The sequence below is a fragment of the Canis aureus genome, chromosome 9 (assembly GCF_053574225.1).
Source record: "Canis aureus isolate CA01 chromosome 9, VMU_Caureus_v.1.0, whole genome shotgun sequence".
Classification (NCBI taxonomy): Eukaryota; Metazoa; Chordata; class Mammalia; order Carnivora; family Canidae; genus Canis; species Canis aureus.
Window position 1 is genome coordinate 56,085,067 of NC_135619.1, and position 22,849 is coordinate 56,107,915.

Consider the following 22,849-nt stretch of genomic DNA (forward strand, 5'->3'; position numbering starts at 1 on the left):
CAAGCCGCATACATGATCAAAAATGTATCTTTATAAACTATGGCACCTCATACTTTACTGATCATCTCTGCAGATATGCAAGTAATACCTCACACCTAGGCAGAATGCTAATGATGAGAAGATGGTCATACCTCGGAATAGCTAGTACACTTACTTCCAAAGCTCATACCTAAAACATCCATATTTCATTCAATGAAAAGTTTATTGGACTCTCACTTAGAACCTTTTTACTTTTATTTTACACACAATTCTAAGAAATTTAGTATAGCATAGGATTAATCTAAATCAAAATCACAGGCTCTCCCATAAATTAGTTCCCATGTCTTAGTTGGTGAGGGACTTAAACTTTGCTAGCCCCACTTACCTGGAAAATGAGTATTTCACAGAATAGGTATGAGATGTAATCATGCTGTGTACAAATGAGCACAAAAAGCAAGTGTCCTAGAATTTAAATGCAGATATTTTTTCATAGAACCTGGTTACCACATTGTGAACCAACTACTTTATCTGAGCTTCTATCAGGGTAAAAACAAGCCTTTCCAATGCCAAAGAAAAATGGGTTGTTCTGGAATTCTTGAGAGATTGATTATACATCCATCTCCACAGAGAAACTCCCTAGGAGATTTTCAAAGGTAACTATAATTTATAGGATTGTCTTTTATTCCTAATGTTGATATTCCCCTAAGAATTCAAAATGCATAGCAATCTTAACTGGCACACAGGTAAACAGCTCTTCCTAACTTCATTGCACTGCCTTATATAGCACAGTATAATAATCAATGCTCCTGATGATGAATAAAGTCATCAAGAAAGGGTTAAGTATATGTTTCCTAATGTTCTGACAAGGAAGACAAAGTGAAGAGAAATGTTAAGATCAACCATTTAAAAACTTCTAATTTAAACAACATTTTTTCCCTAGGAAACTTAGAAATTTCAGTTGAGAAACCCATTCATTCAAAACAAAGCTGATCATGATGCCAAAATATATAATCACTATCTTCCCACTCATGTATAAAGATGGTTTAATACTCTGTCTTCAGGACTTGGACTCAAGACTATCAAGGTAACTTTTTTTAGGTGGAAGGAAGCAGTTACCTAAACATATGCCCTTTCATGATCTTTGCTTACTGTACCAAGTTGTTTATCTATTTTTATTGATTTGTAGGAGCTCTGTACAAAGGCCCTTCATGATATTAAGGATATGAGCCTCAGCTTCTAAATTGTAAATAAATTTCTACAGTTTATCCTTTGCTTTATGGTTACTTTTTTGACAGAGATCTTAAATTTTAGTGTAATGAAATGTGACATACTCTTCTCTTAGATCCCTGAATTGCTCTCATGGAAAGGGAAACTTTTTCCAACCCAAGATGGTTAAAATATCCTCCTATACTTTCTCCTATTCTCTATGTAGCTTTAGTTTCACATTCAAGTCATTAGTCCAATTGTAGCTTATGTTTGCATTAGGCAAGGCAAACAAATTCTCAATAAAACATCTTCTTTGAAAATATAATTCTTTGCCTCTTAATCCATGTAGATAAAAGCATGGATTTTTACATTATGCCTAAGAAAAATAAGTGGAATACATTTTTCATATTATTCTAAGTCATCAAACATTCATCTCTCTTAAGTAAATGTTTTGGTGTTATGATGAGAAGGAAAAGGGAACTAACACTTAGATAATGCCAAAAATGTGCCAAGCACTATCCTGGGTACACTATATCCACCATTTCATCTAATCCTAATGAAGCTGAGAATCAAAGGGGATAATAACTTACCTGCAGGTCATGTAGCTGGAAAACTGGAGAAATGGTTCAAAACCAGTTTGTTCTAACTTCAAAATGTATGTTCTTTCTGCACAACGACATAAAAATGTTACATACAACATGTCTAAGGGATGCATGATTATAATATTTAATGGTTAATGCTACTTTTCCCCAAATGCTATGCAGCCCATGTAATGCTTTGAATAACAGTTACTACCATCATGTTGCATCATAGTATATAAAGAGAAAAAATGATAATATAAATGGAACTCTATTCCTGGTCAGATGAGAGCTGGAAAATGGATTCTTACCTTTTTTTCTAATTCTGTGTGCTGAATTTCTAGCCTGGAACTTAGTACAGAGGTGACATGATATTCCACAAGAGTTCTAGGCAGTTGGGGAATTTTGTACTTCTAGGTATAGTCCCCAGCCTCTAACCACTCATCCAGAATGATTAAGGACCTAGGTATAAACTGCTTTGTGAAGTGAAATCAAAATAGATTCTGTTGTTTGTACACATAGCCCAAAAGAAATATTTATGTTAATGTTATGCACTCTAATTTTCCTATTAATATCATGTCAATACAAAAGTTTTATAGCACTTTTTTACATGAAAAACATCACCATGTACTTTATCATAATTGATTTCCACCATTACCACATAAAAGGAAAGCAGAACAGTTGTTATTTCCTCTGCTTTTATAAGGTGGTGTCTGTGCTACTTGCCTAGATCCCAAGGCAGGGAAATGGATGAATGAAGGAGCAGGGGCTACACTCACTCCTGGGATGCCTAATTCAGTTCTTCCCACCTTGCAATACTCCTTTAAAAAGAAAAGAAAAGAAAAACCTAGCTTTAATTTTAAAAGTCCATGAAAGTCTAATAAAATAGTTTTTAAATGATTTATTTTATTAACATATATGCTCTGTAGCCCTATCCTTTTATAAAAAGAGATACTGTAATCTCTGTCCCTAGAGCTATTTGAGAAGTTAATAGAACAAGCATCTGTCCTTGAGGATTAAAAAAAAAAAAAAAAAAAGGCAGGTAGACAAGAAAGTCCACTGGGTTTCACGCTGTGCCAATAATTAATATTCATAAGGGATTTACAACCACTTTCACATCTTTTTGGAAAAGTTCAATTCCTGACACACTGATAGACCTACTATGTACAGAGTTTCTGACGGGTACTAAGAAAATACAGTGGTAAATGAGATGCTTAAAACCAATATTTACTGTGGCTATCTCTGAGAGTGTGGGATTTCAGGGAATTCTTTGGCATAACTCCGTTTCCAAATTTTTACCTAATTTGTATGCATTTGTTTTGGAATAAGAAATAAATAGAAAATGTATGGAAAAGGGTATAGTGTAGTGAGATCTTATTTCTAATAGAATAGGCCTCCCATATTAAGCTCCTTTGAAAATGCTATCCTGCTGAGCTGAAAGAGAGAAAAGCCACACTGATTGCACAATGACTATGTCCAGGCATTTTCTTGGATAGTTAGAAACATTAATCTTCCTTATTTCTCACCACAACTTCTCAAGGAAAATATTATCCTCGTTTCATAGATATATAAAATGGCTCTTACTGAGATTATATGACTTGCTTTTGGTCATGCAACAAGGTTTCTATATCCCCAGTACAGTACTCTTTTCACATTCCCATGATACCTTTCAATTGTGTAGACAATAGGTTTGTCTATTGCGGGGAATACAGGTCTGACTTATGACTAAAACAGAAAATCATGCGTGAGGTTCCTAGGAGCACCATATTCATTTTGGTTTGTAGTTCTTTAATACACCAAATATCAATTCTTAATGAATTATTCCTAGTTCCGATAAACTATTGCACTGAGTCTATTATATCCAACCAATGGGTCTGCTTGTTGATCAAATTTTCCTGTTAGATAAAACGGAAAAAAAGTCAACTACTTCTTTTAAGCTAATATAGTTCAAACAATTACCTGAAGTGTTCCATAATTGATATTACCTACACGCTTATTACCACCTTGAAATTTTTATTTGTACATTCCAAGGTTAGAAACAAAACATGGAGCAAACAGAAATGTTTCAAGTTGAATGTAGGAATTGTCACTCCGTGAAAGAAAAATTCTAACATCATAAACTAGCAAAACAAGAGTTTTTTAAAAGTCAGCATGTAGTCAGGGATGTTCAGATTAGATTAGTAAGATGCTAAAGATCCCAATATGTACAGAAAGAGTAATATTTATTAAAAAAATAAATGATTAGATATTTTTGAGAAGTAAAATTACTTCTAGCCATCAGGAAAATGCTCTTTCTTGGAAAGTTTTAGTGACTGAAATTAGGGACAAACAGGATTTCTGGGGTATCAGTGAGGTTCTGTTGCTTATCTCAATACTGGTTAAATGTTACCCTCGGTTTGTATATTTTCTGGTTATATATCACACAGTTCAATAAACATTTCTAAGAAATGACTTCTAGGAGTGAGGACTAAAACCTTGACTGGTTTTTAATGATGCTTTTTGTATCTTCACACTATAGATTTAAAAAAAAAAAGTCATTAGAAGAGCTTAGGTACAGGGGATATCTATTCATTTGCAAAATAAAAAGACAAAAGAGGTGTGCTTGGATGGTTCAGTCAGTTGGGTGTCTGCCTTGGGGTCAGGTCATGATCCTGGGGGTCCTGGGATGGAGGACCCATGAATCAGAGACTGAAGCAGTTCCCTGCTTGGCAGGGAGTCTGCTTCTCCCTCTGCCTCTGCCCCTCCCTCTACTTGTATGCATGTTCACTCTCTCTCTCTCAAATAAATAAATGAAATCTTTAAAAAAAAAAAAGAAAAAGATAAAAGAAAATTTCTTAAAACCATTTCACAAAAGGAAAAAAGATTAGTTCTTTTTAGTATTCCATAAGTATTTGATCTGGGATAAGACAGGGTAATCTAAAGTCCTCAGACACAACAGGCCCCGGTCCTACATGTGCACATGTGCACAAGTACACTCATACACATACACACATATGCATGCATTCCAAACCATGTAAATCCATCCCTGAAAATAAGTCTTTGGTCTATAAAGAGTCACTATTGAGCAAGACTCAGACACTTATATTTCTAAGGATTAATTTTAGGACAATTTTTCCTTAGTATCAAATCTGACAAACCAGATTATTTCTAATCCTGACAAGTTCTGTGTTGTAGGACTATTGCTGATCCATGAAACTCTTATTTTTAAAGTCAATTATTTGAACCCCCAATTCTACTGAAAGCCTTTTAGAAGATAATGGTAAAAGAGCACACTTAACTTCAACAGAAGCTTGTAGTTCTCTAACTTTAGAATTCATAAGAATCATCTGGAACATTTGTTGACAACATAGACTTTTAATCTGTATGTCAGAGACCTTGATTCAGTAGACCTGTAGGGGCAGTCCCAGAAATCTATGGTCTCCGGAAGCATGCCAGGTAATTCTGAAACAGACAACCAGCACACCACACCTTAAGAAACACTGCCACTATTAGATCCTCAAATATTTAGTTCCTACCAAACTCTGCATGGGATTTAGAGAGATCACAATACAAGCAGTGTGCATGGACCTGAATAACCAGATGGCTTTCATCCTGAAAATATAATAGTCCATGATTTAACACCATGCTAGAGTAAAACAAGGGAGAAGAGCACAACAGGACAGGTGACTTCACCATGTTCTCTTGGTGAGTTTGACAAGATGTACCCTGGCTGAAGTATTGTACATTTGTAAACTTTGTTCTAGTACTTTCACAAACCTTCATCCTATTAGACACAATAGCTTATGTGAGGGAAAAGGGTACAACTCAGTAAACTTTTATGACACCCTGACCCGTGGTGGCTAAGACCTAACAAAGATTTTGGCTAGCTAGCAGGCAAACTTTCCATTTGGAAACAAGTCCCATTCATGGAAGCTGTAACTCAACCTGTCACAGCAAGTATAAAAGCATTACATCTGGACTGTCCTGGGCTGTCAATCACAGGATGGCTCACTAATTTTCTCAACCCAGAACCTCATCATGCTAGAAGCAGCAGCTACCTTGTTTACCCTCATTCTTAGGCAATCTTTCTCTGCATTATCATTTTGATCATTAATGTGCTTATGTTGACAAGAGCCAAAGAAAATTCAAATGCAACCCAGAAACAACAGAAATGTGTCATCCTGGAATGGACATGTGGTCTGTCCAACCTAGGCACCTGCTTCTCATGATGAGTAATGCCAGATGTTTCAGGGAAAGATATAAGTCTCTATTACACATGTGCTTTATCCAATTGTGCAATGATACATCACAAGGGAGTTTTCTTTTTCTGACCCTGGGTTAACCATCAGTTGCAGCCTAATATTTCAAGACATCAGCCCTTGAACTCATTACCCCTACATCCTTTACAGTACTCTCCTAAGAAATAAAAAAAAAGAAAAAAGAATATTTGAATATTTGTTCAATATGTTTCCTCAAAAACTCTGGACCAAAGCAATTATACTTGTAGACAACATTTTCTGGTTTCCATTACAGAGATGGCTGGATATTTGATATAAGGATAATATTTATTCGATAGAGTAGATAAATGAGAACTAGCTCACATTTGCAAATAACTTGGAGACAAAAATTACTACTGATAATCTTTAAAGTTGGTATTAGGAAAACCTCCCAGAATCTGTATAACTAATAGCATAATTTTGGTAAAATGACAAAAAAAATTACTAGTAACAATTGCAAGAATTATAAACACTAACCATTTCTCTATGATTATATACTCTTGAAAAATTTCAGTAAGAAACATAACAATAGTATGATTTATTCATTTGAACAGATATTTATAGAGCACCTTCACTACTCACTGTGTTAAGGACTAGGGAAGTAGTCATGGGTTTTACCCTTATATGGTTCAAAAGGGGAAATGGACAGTTGTTAGAGAAATAAATAGATAATATAATGACAAACTGAGATATATGTTCTGAAGGAAACCAGCATGGTTATAATAGAGGAAAAACTGGAGGAACCACTATAGAATGGTCATATACATTTTCTTCAAGAGGTGACGTTTAAGCTGAAATGAAAGGTTAAGAAAATAAAGATCAAAAAAATAAAATAAAATAAAATAAAAAAATAAAGATCATGCCAGAAGCAGAAGGGGAGCATTTAGAGTAAAGGAAGCAATGACGAAAGTCTTACAGGTAAAACCAAGCTTGGTGTGTTTTAAGAACTGAAAGGAAGGGGCAGTCAGTGTGCCTAGTAGTTGGTAAGAATCACATCTTTTGTAGGACGATGTAGGTTATTATAAAGAATTGGATCTTTACAATAAGTGAGATGGGAAGCCATTAAAGGACTTCAAGTAGTGAAATGGTGTGAATGTATTTACATTTTTTGAAGATCGCATTGGGTACAGGGGGAGAATTAATGGAGGAGGTTAAAGAGTGTGGTTTGTTTGTTAGAAAGTATATGGAAATACCTGTCAATCTGATTAAAATGCATATTCTGGTTCTCCAAATTCAGGGTGGGGCATGAGATTCTGCATTTCTAACAAGCTCCCAATTGATGCAGATGCTACTGGTCTATAGACCACACTCTGAATAGCAAAATATGAGAATACTTTTACCAAAGTCCAAACTTTTGTCTCTTTCAAGATGGTGGCTTGACTTAGGTTGGAAAATGTGGTAATGGAGGAAATTTGACAGATTTGAACTACCCGATTTGCTATAGCATGCTTCTTTACATTGTAGCAGTATAGTATTAAGAAAACCTCTGAAACCAAAATGTATGAAAGTAAAAGTTGATCCAGGAGTTTTTATCTCAACACTGGGTGTGGATGTAGATTACAGCTGAAGAATTAAAGGCAGAGGTGGAAACTTTCAATGAATAGGCCATAGCTTAGCTTTGGTGGGTAGCTTAGAGGGGGTTGAAGGAGGTGGTGAGTGGGATAGAGCTGTTGCTTGGGGCTCAGCCTGACAGCTAGGGAGTTATCATCAGTGCGTCAGTGAGAACAGAAGACTACAGACGGACAAGAAAGAACCTCAAATTCAGAAACTTTGTTCTGCCACATTTTAGCTCTGTGTCTCTGGAAAAAAATCACCTGTCTCATATCTATTTCTTCATTTAATAAAATATGATGCAATGAGATCATGCACATGGAAACATTTAGCATGGCACCTATCATAATAACAAGGTATTAATAAATATCAACCAAGTATGCTTATGCATTTCCATGGGGGACCACTTTTGGCTCTTCTGAACATATAAAAAGAAAAGTGTTTACATAGCTATAGGAGGGTGTGATTTCATATCATGGAGTGTGTCCCTATGCAACCCATGTTGTTTCTGCTCTGGTAAAGATACTTTCTGACAACGAAGTTGGAAAGCCTTTTCTTAGTTAGCGGCAATAAATAAGTATCACCTTTAGATTAAAAAACAGTCCACACTTCTGCAAATGCTTCAAAGGTAATTTCCAATTAAATATAATGTTAATACAGAATGTAAAAACTTATCCAGTCCCTTCACCATACCTGAAAAGCATCCCTAAAAGGTAACGGACTCATGTTATCAATACTCTTAGGAAGATTGGCAAAATTGAGACTCTTTCAGGTCACCACCCTGCCGTGGCCATCAAGATTTTTTCTTGATTCGATCTCAGTCTTTTTTTTGTTATATTACCTGTACTAAGAACAAAGCTTGCTGACTTTATCTTTCCTAGTTCAATTTAAAGTCATTTGTCTTACCCACACTTGCAGAGGGAATAGAAAATAGCTGATCCCTTTTCTCTACTACTCAGGTCTGGTGTGAAGTTAGACTGACTTCAATTAAGCCTCTTTTGTAATTAACAGCAAATATTTGCCTACCAAAGTGCCAGAAGTCCCCCCAAAGCTATTTGATCTCTAAGTGGGTAAAACATGACCCCTGTAAACATACTCTGCATCATTAATTCATAGTGATTCTGGTTTTCCCGGTGATGCAAAGGCAAACTCACTCTTTTCAAATTATAAATACAAAACAATTAGCTTCTTTATAATCTTAAAAGTCATGGGCTTTATGGCTCTCTCAGGATAGGAAAGAATTTATAGAGTACAACTTGTATAGCCCTATGAGTTTATTTACCTGTTGAATACTAGGCCTGAAGTAAATGACCAGGGATCTTCTCCCCAGAACCACTCTATCTATCCCAGGCAACGCAGATGCAGCCTTGGTGCCCACACTCCTTTTATTTCCCTAGAATATTCTCAGACTCTGAAAAAGGGTCTCTGAAATTTCCATTGACAATCCACTCTGATAGAAAAGAAGTAAAAATTTTGGTCATTATCATTGTGCATGCTCCCTCAGGCAACAACTCTAGGCCTCTATAAGAACTTCTCACAAAACATTTCTAAATCAATTCCTCAATTGCACAGAACCTCTCCAACACGGGAAACAATCAGGCATTTCCCACATCTGTGAAACAATCACTGTCTATTTTCACTCACAGGCAGGGTAACATCAAGGAACTAAATATTCTAGCCACACAAACTACCTGAATCCTATAAACCAATCCTTCCCTTCACTTGGTCTCATAATAAATAATGCTAGGATGCCTGGGTGGTTCAGTGGTTGAGTGTCTGCCTTTGGCTCAGGTCATGATCCTGGGGTCCTGGGATTGAGTCCCACATTGGGCTCCCCATAGGGGCCCGGCTTCTCCCTCTACCTATGTCTCTGCCTCTCTCTGTGTCTCTCATTAATAAATAAATTAAAATATTATTTAATAAATAAATAAAGCCAAGTTTTTGGGTTTCAGAGATGAAAAAATCTTTCAAGAATTTATCTCACACCTATACCTCTGAAATGACCTTGATCGGGCTCTACTTCCAATTCACCTCATTTAAATCCATCCTACGCACTGACCCCAAAGAGAGAAATCTAAGAACAGATATGATCATGGTGCTCAGGCAATGGAAGAGCTTGTATTTAACACATCAAAACCATCAATATTCTTGTGACTCACTAAACTGTAAAACCTTTAAGGCAAGGAACAAATCACCTTCATCTCATTAATCCTACAAGCTAACACCAGGCATGGCACTCAATAGATACTTCATAAATGCTTACTGAATGAGTAAATGTTAGTTTTTAAAAATCACAGATTCCCAAAAATGGAGATCTCCAAAAAAGAAAGTGGGGGAATAAACATAGTAAATGACAAAGATGCCAAACTATAGACTTTCTGTCAATCTTTCTTTTGTTCCCCAGAGCAGTTAGAGTAATATCTGAAATAAATACTTTATATCACAACCTTCTGCTACATCCAAAGATTCTGAGATCACCATCACCTCCCAAGTGATATGCAGGGAAATCACATTTCACACCAACAAATTATTACTGAAACAAAGCAAAGCGGTTCTCTAGGTTTTAAGTAGAATGGAATGGAATGATGTTTTCTGAACCCAGTTTCACTAAAATGGATTTCAGTCCAAATCCTTCAATAATTGTAACTCAATACCATCTGCCTGTTTATGCCCACCACACACACATACAGGTTTTTGATACAGTGAATCTTACTTAGATATATGGGGGGTGAAGTTTACTCACCCTTAACTACCATTCCTCCTCGGCTTCCCTAACTGCATTATAATCATAGTCATTACTGCCTTAATGATAGTAATAATGTTTTGTGCTTCTACAGCACTTTTCGGATGATCTCAAAGCATGACTGCATCGTGACTGTAAAAATTAAAAATGTGTGCCTCCTCTGGAATGGTGTTTATAATAAGGGCGGGAGCTCACAGACTTGTCTGACACCCACAAGTCAAAATTATGAGGAGGCTTGTACAGATTTGTTTCTTTTATTTAGCTAGGAAAGGGTGATTTTATGGACACAGGTCAAGACAAGTCTCCAGAGGAGCCCATCAAAGAAGAAAGACCTATTTCTTATCCAACACTCACTGACCTTATCAAACACATTTTATACTGACAAGGAGGAAGAAAAAATTTAATGCTTCCATAGTTTAAATCTGCAAAATGCCTTTCAAGTCATGACAACAAATTGACCAGATGCCCTGTGTAGTCTTGGTATCCAATCTCAAGTCAAACCTGTATGACTTAAACTTCTCATCCTCGTTTCATGTGATGCTTTCATAGCAACCCCCCCCCCCAATCTATCACTGCAAGTTCTATATGGCCATTATTATAATTATCTTCCTATAATCTGAGGAAATCACTTAGAAAACACTAGAAAATATAGTGAATCCAATTTACCCTTCATGAGGACCAACCCATCGGTTAGAAGGGTCCTAAGTCATGAGAGGCTAAGACATTTCTGCCCCAGTCTAAGAAATTTCCCTCACCCACACTTACAGAATATACTTAGTAGTTACCAAGTACCCATGTAGTGCCGGGATAAGGCAAAGCAGTGGGAAGAATATGTAGAGATACAGTCTCTGCCTTTGAGGAGCTCATATTCTTTGTAGGCTAGATCCAATGAGAGGGGATAATTGGTCCTGCTTCCCCATGACTGCCCCAAGAAGTTTAGTCTCTACATGGCAACAGAAAGATGAATTTAAGATACAAATGAGATCATATTGCTCACCTGCTCAAAACCCTTTGTGTTGCTTAGCACAGTTAAAATGATATATAAATTCTAACCATGACCTACACAGAGATCCCTGGTTCTCTTGCTGCCTGCCTGTTTCTCCAGTCTCATTCTCTTCCCTGTGAACTTTCAAACTTAAGGCACCCTCACTTGCTTTCTGCTTCTCTAAAAATCTAAGCTTAATCACCTCCAGGATTCCACAGTTACTGCTCCATCCTCTTATAACACTAGTCTAGACCATCATATGACTTGTTCCCTCATTTCATTCAGCTCTCTCCACCAGCCTCAACTTCCCAGAGAAGCCTTCCTTAACCACTCCCTCTAACATGGCTATCCCAACTGTAATAGGTCCACTCTCTCTTTTTAGCCTACTTTATATTTCTTTATCATCCATATCCCTATATGGAATTATAATATATATGTTCATGTGATTGATGGTCACCATTGCTCCTTTCCACTAGAATGTAAATTTCACAGAGGCAGAGATTTTGTTGTGTTCATTACTGTAACCAAACCATCTAGAATAACACTCTTCACATAGTGCCTGCTCAATAAATATTGATAATAAATAAATTTGTCCATACCCACATTTCACCTAACAATACCACTGGATCATCTATTTTCTCCTAGTACCCTAGGGATTCTTTAAGGTCTTCAAGATGGGAAAAGAAAAGGAATGGATCTTTACCTTTTAAACCCAGACATACTCATGTGGGCTGCAAGTTATGTCTATGTTCCCGCAGTCATCCTTTACTGCCCATAATCCCAGTTCTCTCTTTCCTTTACACATTAGGCACTATAATTATGGTTTTATTATTGGGGACTGGCTGTCCAGTCATCAGGAAGCATCCTTCATTGGCATATATTGCCCCATTGACATAGATAGGCCTGATAATTGTGGCTTTTTGTCTATATCTACTCCTATTTATTTTGAGCAGGCTAAATTTTGATGCATTCACCTATCCCAAGGTTTCCCCATAAGAGCAATAACAGGAACTAGATTGTTTTCATAAAGCTTCATGTTTATCTTGTTAGCCCGAAGGGGTCAATTTTTTTAAAAAATCTTGCTTTCTTATAGGGTATTTCAAACTATCAAAGCAAGTTTGTTCTAAGAAAAAGCTACTTAGTTGGATTCACCAAGAGCCTACCTGCCTACCTACAAACACATACAATTCTTTGTGCAAAATGTTAATGGACAAAATGCAAGGACAAAAAAGCTCAAGTCTACCAAATGAACACACAAATCTTAAGATATACCGCATTGGTGCTTTTGAAATTCTGATGGGTTCAAATAAGTCTTGGAGCTTAGTGTAAATGTCTCATTCATAATTGCCCCAATTCTGTATAAAGCTGCCTCTCCAACAAAGAGTATTCCCTCCTTTCCACCCCAGTGCCCAATAAGGATATTGGTTTCCATTGCCAGCAGGCAGCACTCTGTGGCATGTGAGAAAACAGGCTGATAGCATTGTCTTTATACCTCTTTTCTGCTTTATTAATCACTTAGCAGTTGGCTTGATCTCATTGGCTGACAATAATACTAATTCAGAAAATGTTTCCTATCACAAAGAATAAGCCTTTTTTTCTCAGCAGTATTTCATGCCATCACCTGTCTTTCCAGAAAATGAGGTAAAACACTGCAGTATTACCAAAATATTAAGTAAAAGTCATGATGTTGATTTTCTTTTAAAACTGTATTGAGCTGAGCTAAAGAGAATATCAAAAACTGCTTTTCCATTTCTGAACCTAAAAGTGAACCAGAGCTATGTAGCCACCCACCCATCTGTTCATCCATTCACCCATCCCTTTTAACAAGCACTAAACATCTACTCCAGGGCAGACCCTGCTGGAACTGGAACTTTAAGTATTAACAAGATATAGTCCTTGCTCTAAATCAATTATCTACCTTCAACCAAAACTTTTGTCTTCAACAATAATAATAGCTTTTAGGTCCAAACATATGTAGTCTGTGTAGCTTTACACCTACTAATTTTCCTTTCCTGACTCTCTACCAAAGCTTTAATTGAATCCACACTACATATCTGTGATGTTGGGATTCTCCTATCTCCTTGTTTAATTATTCATAGTACTTACAAAGTACTTGTTTCTTGGTTTGCCTATTTTTTCCCTTTGCTTTTCTGTTTTGTTTCTTAAATTCCACATATGTGAAATCATATGGTATTTGCCTTTCTCTGATTTATTTCACTTAGCATAATACTCTCTAGCTCCATCCATGTTGTTGCAAATGGTAAGATTTCATTTGATATGACTGAATAACTTTCCTTTATATAAATCATGAACCTCATTTAACAGAAGCAGCAGCAGAACCTCAGGAATGCTGTGTCAGTTGTCCAAGGTTACATATGGTCTTCAGGGTAGAAATGGACATTTCTGAATCCACATAATTGCACCATGGCTTTCAGTTACCAACTGTATTATCTCCTTTTAGTCTTCTTTGGTTGCATACTCTATTGGCAAATATTTGTTAAACATGATGAACTGACTACATGCAAAATATTTGTATTCAATCCTTGCCTGCTTGGTAAATTTCTTCAATTCTGAAGTTGACCAGGTTGTTTATCTCTGATCCCTGAATCTAGAACTAGTTTCCTCTACAGTTTCTAGATTAATACTATTAAATATCATGCAGAATCAGACTTAAATGTCTATTTCACCTCCATTTCAGAAAGGGTCAAAGCTTTTTTCCATTAGTCATATCATTTTTTAAGTTATTTTCTTATTTTGCATAGTAGTTTTTGGCTATAGCACGTTTTTTCCTTGTCCCACCTAGAGAAAAACATAAGTGGATTAGAGGAGAAAGGGCTAAGTCATGTTGCAATTCTTCGGCCGTACTTGAGAAACACAGGTGGATGAGCAGCTAGATGCACCAGGGCCCATGGCAAGTATAAATGGGAGCCATGAATATAGTCATCTATATTCAGGTTACATAGATAGTTTTGTAATTTCTGCCGCTTTTTAACCAGAACCACTTCCCTCATTACCTTCATCTCTCACTTGCTGCTTGTTGAGCTACTTTAAACCCTAGTTCAGAAAGATGGCCCTTGAGATAGAAATGAGATAGAGATGTGAAATCAAAAGCAGATGCTTTAATGTACTGGGGTCATGTCTGGGTCTGGAAATAGAAACAGGGACAGCAGGTTTTTATATTCTCTTGAGCAAATCCCAAGACATTCTTTAAAATGAAGCAGTCAAAAAATATAATTATTTCCATTAGTCAAAGGATACCAGGGCAAGATTTGTCAAATAAGGGACTGCAAGAATTTCTCCAAGTGGAAAGTACCGAGGCAATCATTGTTACCAAGGCATGAGTACCGAGGCAATCCTTGTTACCAAGAACTTTTGTGGGATGTATGCACCCTTCTCCCTCATTTCCAGATGTTATTGGATGAGATGTTAAAGAAAACAAGAATTAGGGACACCTGGGTGGCTCAGCGGTTGAGCGTCTGCCTTCGGCTCAGGGCATGATCCTGGGATCTGGGATCGAGTCCCACATCGGGTTCCTTGCAGGGAGCCTGCTTCTCCCTCTGTGTCTCTGCCTCTCTGTGTGTCTCTCATGTATAAATAAATAAAAGCTTTTAAAAAAAGAAAGAAAACAAGAATTAAAAGACATAGACTCTGAAAGGAAAAGGGTGGGATAGGTGAAAATAGGGAGGATAGATGGCATAAAAAAGAACAAGTTTTTTTTAATAAAGATTTTATTTGTTTTTTATTTATTTGTTTATTTATTTATCTGTTTGTTTGTTTATTTATTTATTTATTTATTTATTTATTTATTTATGTGAGAGAGAGAGAGAATGCACACATGTTTACACATGTTGGGGTGGGGGAGAAGCAGGGGAGAGGGGAGGGAAGGGGAAAGCATCCCAAACAGACTTCATACTGAGCATGGAGCCTGACAAGGGGCTTTATCTCAGGGCCCTGAGATCATGACCCGAGCTAAAAACAAGAGTCAGATGCTTAATTAACTGAGCCACCAGGTGCCCCCAAAAGAAACGTCTTGAAATCAGATAGGCATTAATTTAAATTCTGGCTTTTGCTATGTGTCCTTGCCCAAACTGGCTCATCTCTATAGTGGACACAGTTATATACCATAGGCCAAATGTAAAGATTAAATGAGATGTTGAATGAAAAGAGCCAGCATGGTGTTAGACAGAGCAGACCCTCAATAAAGAGAGGTGGCAGCGACTGGTTTTGTTGTTGTTGTTTGTTTGTTTGTTTGTTTGTTTTTTAGAGGAAAAGATTGAAGAAAGTGAGAGAAGAAAAGATGTTCTCATTGAATAGCATGTCATTCTCAAACCAGATTTTTAAGAAATTTCTATTTCTAAAAGTCTACCTGGATAGGCTAGGATCTTTTAAATAAACTGTGATCTGAGCTATTCTGATAATTCTATAGTGTATAGATACAAAGGTAAAGCTACCCAAAATAAAAACTGAAAAAGTTTTTGAGTGTACTGTTCGTTTCAATCAGAATCACTTGTGGAGCTTCTGAAAGAAATCACATCCCCAGTTATGACCTCCATCTAATTTGTTTTCAGTAAGTCTTGGGCAGGGCCTAGGCGTTTGTACTTTTTTAAAAGTTCCACATGTATTCCACACCCAAACAATGTTGTTTTTTGCTGTATAAACACTACATAAAGTTGGGCATTTGAGCAATGTGAGGCTCCTCCTACCACTATCCTAAATCAATACAAAACATCAGCAATGAAATAGGCATTCAACATTGCAATTTTCCTTATCAGATTAAAACCTACAGTTACAAAATATTTTATTTCCTGCATCTATTGGCTCAAACTTCCTCTGTGTTTAAATCTATCTATAAAATCAAGATGTGACCTACAAGAAAGACTATGGAAACACAGTAAACTCTTCCTCTACAATGTACTCCAAGTTTTAACTACCTTCATGGGTCTATATAATGACATTAGTAACTTAATGACATCTACTTCAAATGTGTAGAGAAGCTCACCCTTGAAAATGGGGCAATGACTGTATGTAGCATGTCATGTTCTGAGGAGTAATCAGGATAACATTAAGTAATTTGATATTTTGCTTCAATTTTTTTGGATGCCTCCATCTGCACAAGTTATCGATTGGTGTATGGAAAATGAATTACTTCACTTCCGAATGGGTCATGAAGGAATTAAGGCTATCAAGACTAAATGGCTAATAATGTACCAAGTTTCAGTAGAAAACACTTCATTGTCCATTGATCTTGTGGAGTACACTTTTTATTCAAGATTACAGCTTTGATTGCTTAAAAAACCATTATTTCCACCATTCCAAAAGGAAAATAATTACAAGAACACAAAGTGTTTATTCTTATAAAGTTAACCATTTTGCAAAGCTTTGTTTGCAAAACCCAAATGAGCTTATAATGCATTTGTTTTTAAATAGGCAACAGAAAAATTGTTCCAAATAAATTTTAAAATGAAATGCCAGAAACTTGGGAAAATGTACTCAGTGGGCCAAGAAAACAAAAGAATGGATGGTGATGAGAATTTCCCTTCTCTTTCATCAGGTTCCACTTAGCTAAGGTCAGTCATGCAATTGCAGATAAACAAACAAAAGAATTTACATTTAAACATGGTACATTCCTAACAGGACTTCTCAGCACAGGGGAGAGAGGCCATCTCGTTGCTTTCCTACCTCATGTATGCACCAGCTGCTCCTCATCACTTGGGGAGCAAGTAGTGAAGAACACTAGTGACTTATAATTAAAGTGAAGAAATTCCATTCAGATGTAATCATAAAGGGAAATGACAGAGACACAAAAGAAATGCAGAAATTAAAAAAAAAATTTAAACCCACTAAAACCTTAAAGGCCTGAAGTGACCCCACATTATTAAAAAAGAAAAACAAAACAATATATTGGCCTTAAAAGAATTTTCCTTTTGATAGGAAAGCCACATCAATTGAGATGAATTCTGAGAAAAGGCAGCCTTGTTGGTATGAACGGATATCATTGTAATAGCTTAACAATGCAGATCAGCTGGTGAAAAAGGAAGGGTGGCCACTCATCAATCCTCTAATTATTTACCTTTTTTTTAGCATGCTGGAAGCTTTTACTGAACACTGAGTTTACTAGATATGCTTAGTCTTACCAAATAAGTTTAAGGAAAAATCACTTTGAGATACCCTGAATACCTTCTGTCTGTCATAAATGTTTAGACACAATGGAAATCTTTATTCAATAAGTTCATTTTATCCCATGGCTCATTTGTGCATTCTCTCTTTCTCTCCCCCAACATCTTCTGTCTTCTCTCTCTCTCCCTCTCTTCTTTGAATAAGGAGAAAAGGTCCAATGTCTTTTTCACTATGTTTCCAAGACACCTACACAGAAACATACCTCTGTGGTGATGAAACAGATTAATCTTTCATTGAAATAGTCCCTCATATAATTTTTAATCTGAACAGAAATTACAGAAATAATCTAGCCTCATGGGCGTAGTAATGGAGGCAACAGCACCATTCAATATTTATGTGGGCCATCAGTTGAATTAGGACGGGATGGATATATGGCAAAAGAGTTGCCTAATATGGAAGAGTAGAAGAAAACAAAATGATGCATCAACAATATTTGCATGACTTGTTTGCCAAGTTACCAAAGTACTGATCTACTATAGGTATCAGAGCCAAATGCAACCCTTCAGCTCAATTTTTATATTCTCCGACCTGAGTCCCTGACCCTAAATTGACATGTATCACTGAGGGTAACTTTACATTATAAACAGCTAGTTCTACTATTTGAATAATTTGGAACCTAAAACAATATATTCAATGCACAGAAGTTAATGAAAGTCTATTAAGACTTGCTTACCAGATTCCATCAGCTCTCTTTGTAACAGCACATTCAGAAGCTTTACTCTTCAGAAACAGTGTGAAATAGAGGAAATCACATGAACTGAAGAGCAATGGAGACCCCATTTTAGAAGCTCCACCACAGGCCATGTGATTTAGAAATAATAACATTTACGGAGAAATTAGTATTTGCCAGAAACTGTTTTTAACACTTGACATGTATTAAGTGTAGTCTATATAACAACTGTATGAATTAGATTATGTTATTTTACTGATGTTGAAACAAATACAGAGAGTTTCAAATAGCTGATTAGTGAGAAAGCCAATATTTGAACTCCTGGTGCTAGTTGGTTAAGAATCATGCTCTTATCTCCTCTATGTTATACCATTCTTTAGCATTATTTAATTTGTCTGACTCTAATTTAGGGGAAGGCAAGGATTGTGATGATTACATAATACATAAAATGTCCTTAATGTTTTATAGTTCTACCCTTAAGGGGACTTCTAATTCTAGTCATGAGGAGGTAACATAGACCCGATTTATTCTACTGCCTTAACAAGAAAACTATCAGGGGGGTGAAGGGATATGAAACAATGATATTCAAATATAAAACTGGTAGCATGGGCCCAGTGGTCCCTGAGAAAAATGAAACAAATAAAATGGCCTCTATGATTGCCCCCACCTCTATGATTGCCTTCAGAGTTTCCAGGCTGCAGTACAGAAAAGGAGATCCCAAATAGAACCAGAGGTCTTCCTGAATTGAGGGTACAAGATGTTGGAGTTCAAGGAGGCTAAAAGATCTAGAATTAGTGGGGCAGAGTATCAGAGAGAGTTATGCAGAGAGCAGCCCTCAGAAATCTGAAAAGGGATGCTCTTGAGTTTTTGGCTGAATACTCACATGCATGTGTATGAAAGGAAATTATCCAAAGGTAAGGAAGGAAGAGGTGAACAATTCCTGAAATTCATACAAGGCTGAGAATAGTTCTATTCCAACCACAGTGATTAGAAGGATCTCCTTGTACATGGGGAATTGAGTCCTCCATTGCCTTAGAAGTGGGGATGAATTAGTCTTAGACTACATTGTGTCTGTCCTAATGAAACTTAAAAAGCAAGGCTTAAAAGAATCAGACTGATTCCAAGAACTTTAACTGCAAACGAGAACAAAGCCAAACAAAAATCATCATTCAAGTACATATAGTTCACAATGTTGACATCCCATCAAAAATTACTAGGCATGCAAATAAGGGGAAAACTATGACCCATTTTTAGGAGAAAAATCAATCAATATAAATAGACTCAGAAATAAAAATATGACAAAATTAGTAGATAAGGGTATTAAAACAGCTATGATAAATAAATTCAAGAAGGCAGAGGGAAAAAACATGAACATGATAAAGAAAAATGGAATATACAAAAAGAACCAAATCTGACATGAAAGAAATGCACTGAATGCAATTGAAAATAGATTAGACATTGCAGAAGAAAAGATCAGTAAACTTGGAAACAGAACAATAGAAAATCCCAAAATAAAGCAAAGACAGGGGAAAAGATTAAAATATGAACAGACCATAAATGTGGAACAATATCAAATGATTTAACATGCAAATAGAAAATATTTGAAAAATATGACAAAAATTTTCTGAATTTAATAAAAACTATAAACTCACAGATCCTATAATCTCACCACACACCAAACCAGATAAACATTAAGAAAACCAATCTAATGCACATGATATTTAAATCGCTGAAACCAATAATCAAGAGAAAATCTTAAAAACCTTCAGTGAAAAATGCATTACATATAGAAAACTGGAGGTAATAATGACAGCAGACTTCTTTTGAGAAACTATGCAAGCAAGAAGACAATGTACTGACAGCTTTAAAATATTGAAACCAAAACTCTCAACCAAGAATTCTACAACCAGGAAAAATATATATCAAAAATGAAGGTGAATTTCAAACTTTGTCAAATAAAAGAATTTTATTTAAGAATTTATCACTAGAAATTCTTCAGAGGGAAAATAATACCAGATAAAAATTTGAATCTCCACAAAAACATGAAGAGCATTAGGAATAGTAATATATGAGTAAATTTAAAAAACATTTTTTGCATGTTAAATTTCTTTTTTTGAAAGATAATCACTGTTTAGAATAAAATTAATAATAATGTAGTATGGACTTTATAATATATATAAAAGTAAAATATATGATACTAATGTAAACGATTTGGTTTGGCAGGAGTCACTTAATTTCAGTTTAATGATATGAAAATGAGAGTATTTGTATTAATTCAATCACTTCACTTAAAGCACTTAGCATAGGACCTAGCATATAGTCATTAAGGTTAACTATTGACGTTACATTTATTCCTGTATAATTTGGATTTTTACATGGAAGATAGGTGTATATTATTCAGTGCCATGAAAAGCCATATTGAGGTTGCAGGAAAAGGAAAAATCAGAAATGCTGATCCTTTTTTATTTAAAATTTTGAAATTGTGTCCATCATGGTCTTTTTACATTATTTTTTATTTTTTTAAATACTATATTAACATATTATTAATGGGAGAGGGGTTGATGCCTAAGTCTAGTGACTCAATCTTTCTCCTCCCAGCCTTGTACCACCATATAAATAAAAGAAGTGGGAGAGAGGCTTATTCCTTGACTACAGTGCCCACCAATCAAATATTGTAGAGTTATATAGGTATGGCCTCCTACTCTGAAAGAATGGGAGTTGTTAGTAACCCGAAGGTGAAGTGTTTTTTCACTATTAAGGCATTTCCTATGCCTTCTTTCAAACACCTAGTTCTCCTAAAAGTATTTTTACAAAGAATTCAGTTTACTGAAAAGTTGTTTGCACAACACTTCATAAAAATGTTTTGCTGGCAAAATGACCTCAAATAAGAAAAGTAATTTGGTAACACTCATGTTCAGTTTGTGTCAGGTATTGTCCTAAACATTTTACATACGTCAAATGATTTACTTCTCTCCATAGCCATATGAAATAGGGACCATTTTAATCTCTATAGATGAGGAAATTGAGATCCTTTAATGTTACATGACTTTCTCAATATCACACAACTGGTAGTGGCAGTCAGGATTTGAAACTAGGTTTCTTGATCTGGGGCCTCACTCTTAACCACCACACTACATGGCCTTTCACTCCCAAACTTAGGAGGCGGAGATCCAGAAAACCATAGGATTTCAGTAGGCAGCAAACACATCTAGGACCCTTTAATTCCTGCTTTTTATGTTCCCAGACACTGACAAGTATCATGGGTGGGTAATCATATCAACAGATGATTCCACTGCCTAAATATTCAGGAATATAAAAGAACATTCTCTATGATTTATAGTTATATTGGCTGTTCATTGGCAGAAAGAAACACAGAACACACACACACACACGGGAATTCATTCCACTTGTCAAGTGTAGAAAGCAAGCACACTTGGATCACTTAGGCCTGTGCCCCCTTTTTCTCATTATGATATCTTTGCAGTCATGAATTCCTCTGACAGCATGTCAATTTGGAAAATGGTATCTCCGTTGAAAGCTTGATGAGTACATCTTATTTTTAATGCTAATTCCTGCTTACAGATAATCCTCCTCGAGTGATGTTTACATAAGATACACAGAAATGACAGGATAAAAATAGTTACTATGAAATTCTCCACAGGCTATAAACAGTTTTAACTTTTGGCAAAAGGACTTTATTATTTACATACTCAGACAAATATAGGTCATACTCTTCTCAGATTATTAATGTTCTACTGCAAATAACTCAGTGTGTAAATATACCAATAGAACCCCTTACTGTGTCTTAATTAAATTCTAGCAATCTTGTTCAGAGTTTTGTATATTTGGTTTATCTTAGGATCATCATTAATATATATCAACAATATTGCAGTCGAGATCTTTTCTTGCCTTCTTTTTAAAAAAAAAAAAATAGAGTCAGAAGTAATTTATTTCCACTGATAGATAATGTCTAACTCCAAAATCTCAAGATTCCAATCCCCCACTGTCCAAATGTCCATAAACTTCAAATAACATCAACCCAAATGTCATGCTTCTAGTAGAGAATGAAGTGGCAGATTCTGTAACTGAAGTAAAGAGCACACTGGTTTACATTAAAACAGTTATTTCTCTGTCAAATCCTCACAGCAAGAACAGAATCTCAGTTCAACTTTTTTAGGCCAAATGAAGCATCATGTTTATAAATAAAGCTTTCAGTCCTTTTCCTCTCTAAGCAGTAAATTCTTTGCAACCTCTGGCATCTGCAGTATGAACATCTGTCTGATTTAATTGCAGGACAAAGTTACTCTGTTATGGAAAAAGCAAGCATTTCTCCACTCACCACCATATCCCAAAACATTCCTAAAATGTAGGTGTCCTATGGGGTCTGTGGTAGGTGGAATAACGATTCCCAAAGTATGTCCATATCCTCATCCCTGGAACCTGTGAATACTTAAATTATATGGCAAAAAGGGCTTTGCAGATATGATTAAAGTTAAGGACCTTAAGATGGTGCAATTATCCTAGATGATTCAGGTTAGCCCAATTGATTACATGGGCATTTAAGATAGAAAAACCTGAGGTGCTTGGGTGGCTCAGCCAATTAAGTGTCTGACTCTTGATATCAGCTCAAGTCATGATCTCAGGGTCAGGAGGTCAAGCCCCATGTCAGGCTCTGTGTTCAGCATGGTGTCTGCTTGGTATTCT

General features: G+C 36.0%; 1 long non-coding RNA gene across 1 annotated transcript in view; it reads right to left on the reverse strand.

The window, feature by feature from the left end:
- Positions 1-364: 364 nt before the first annotated feature.
- Positions 365-22,849, reverse strand: part of LOC144320161 (uncharacterized) — a 131,349-nt gene continuing 108,864 nt past the window's right edge. Inside the window, exons 3-4 of the long non-coding RNA XR_013385724.1 lie at positions 1,776-1,851; positions 365-441 (exon numbers count right to left, since the gene is read on the reverse strand). This is a non-coding gene — a long non-coding RNA (uncharacterized LOC144320161). The remainder of the gene's footprint in view (positions 442-1,775; positions 1,852-22,849) is intronic.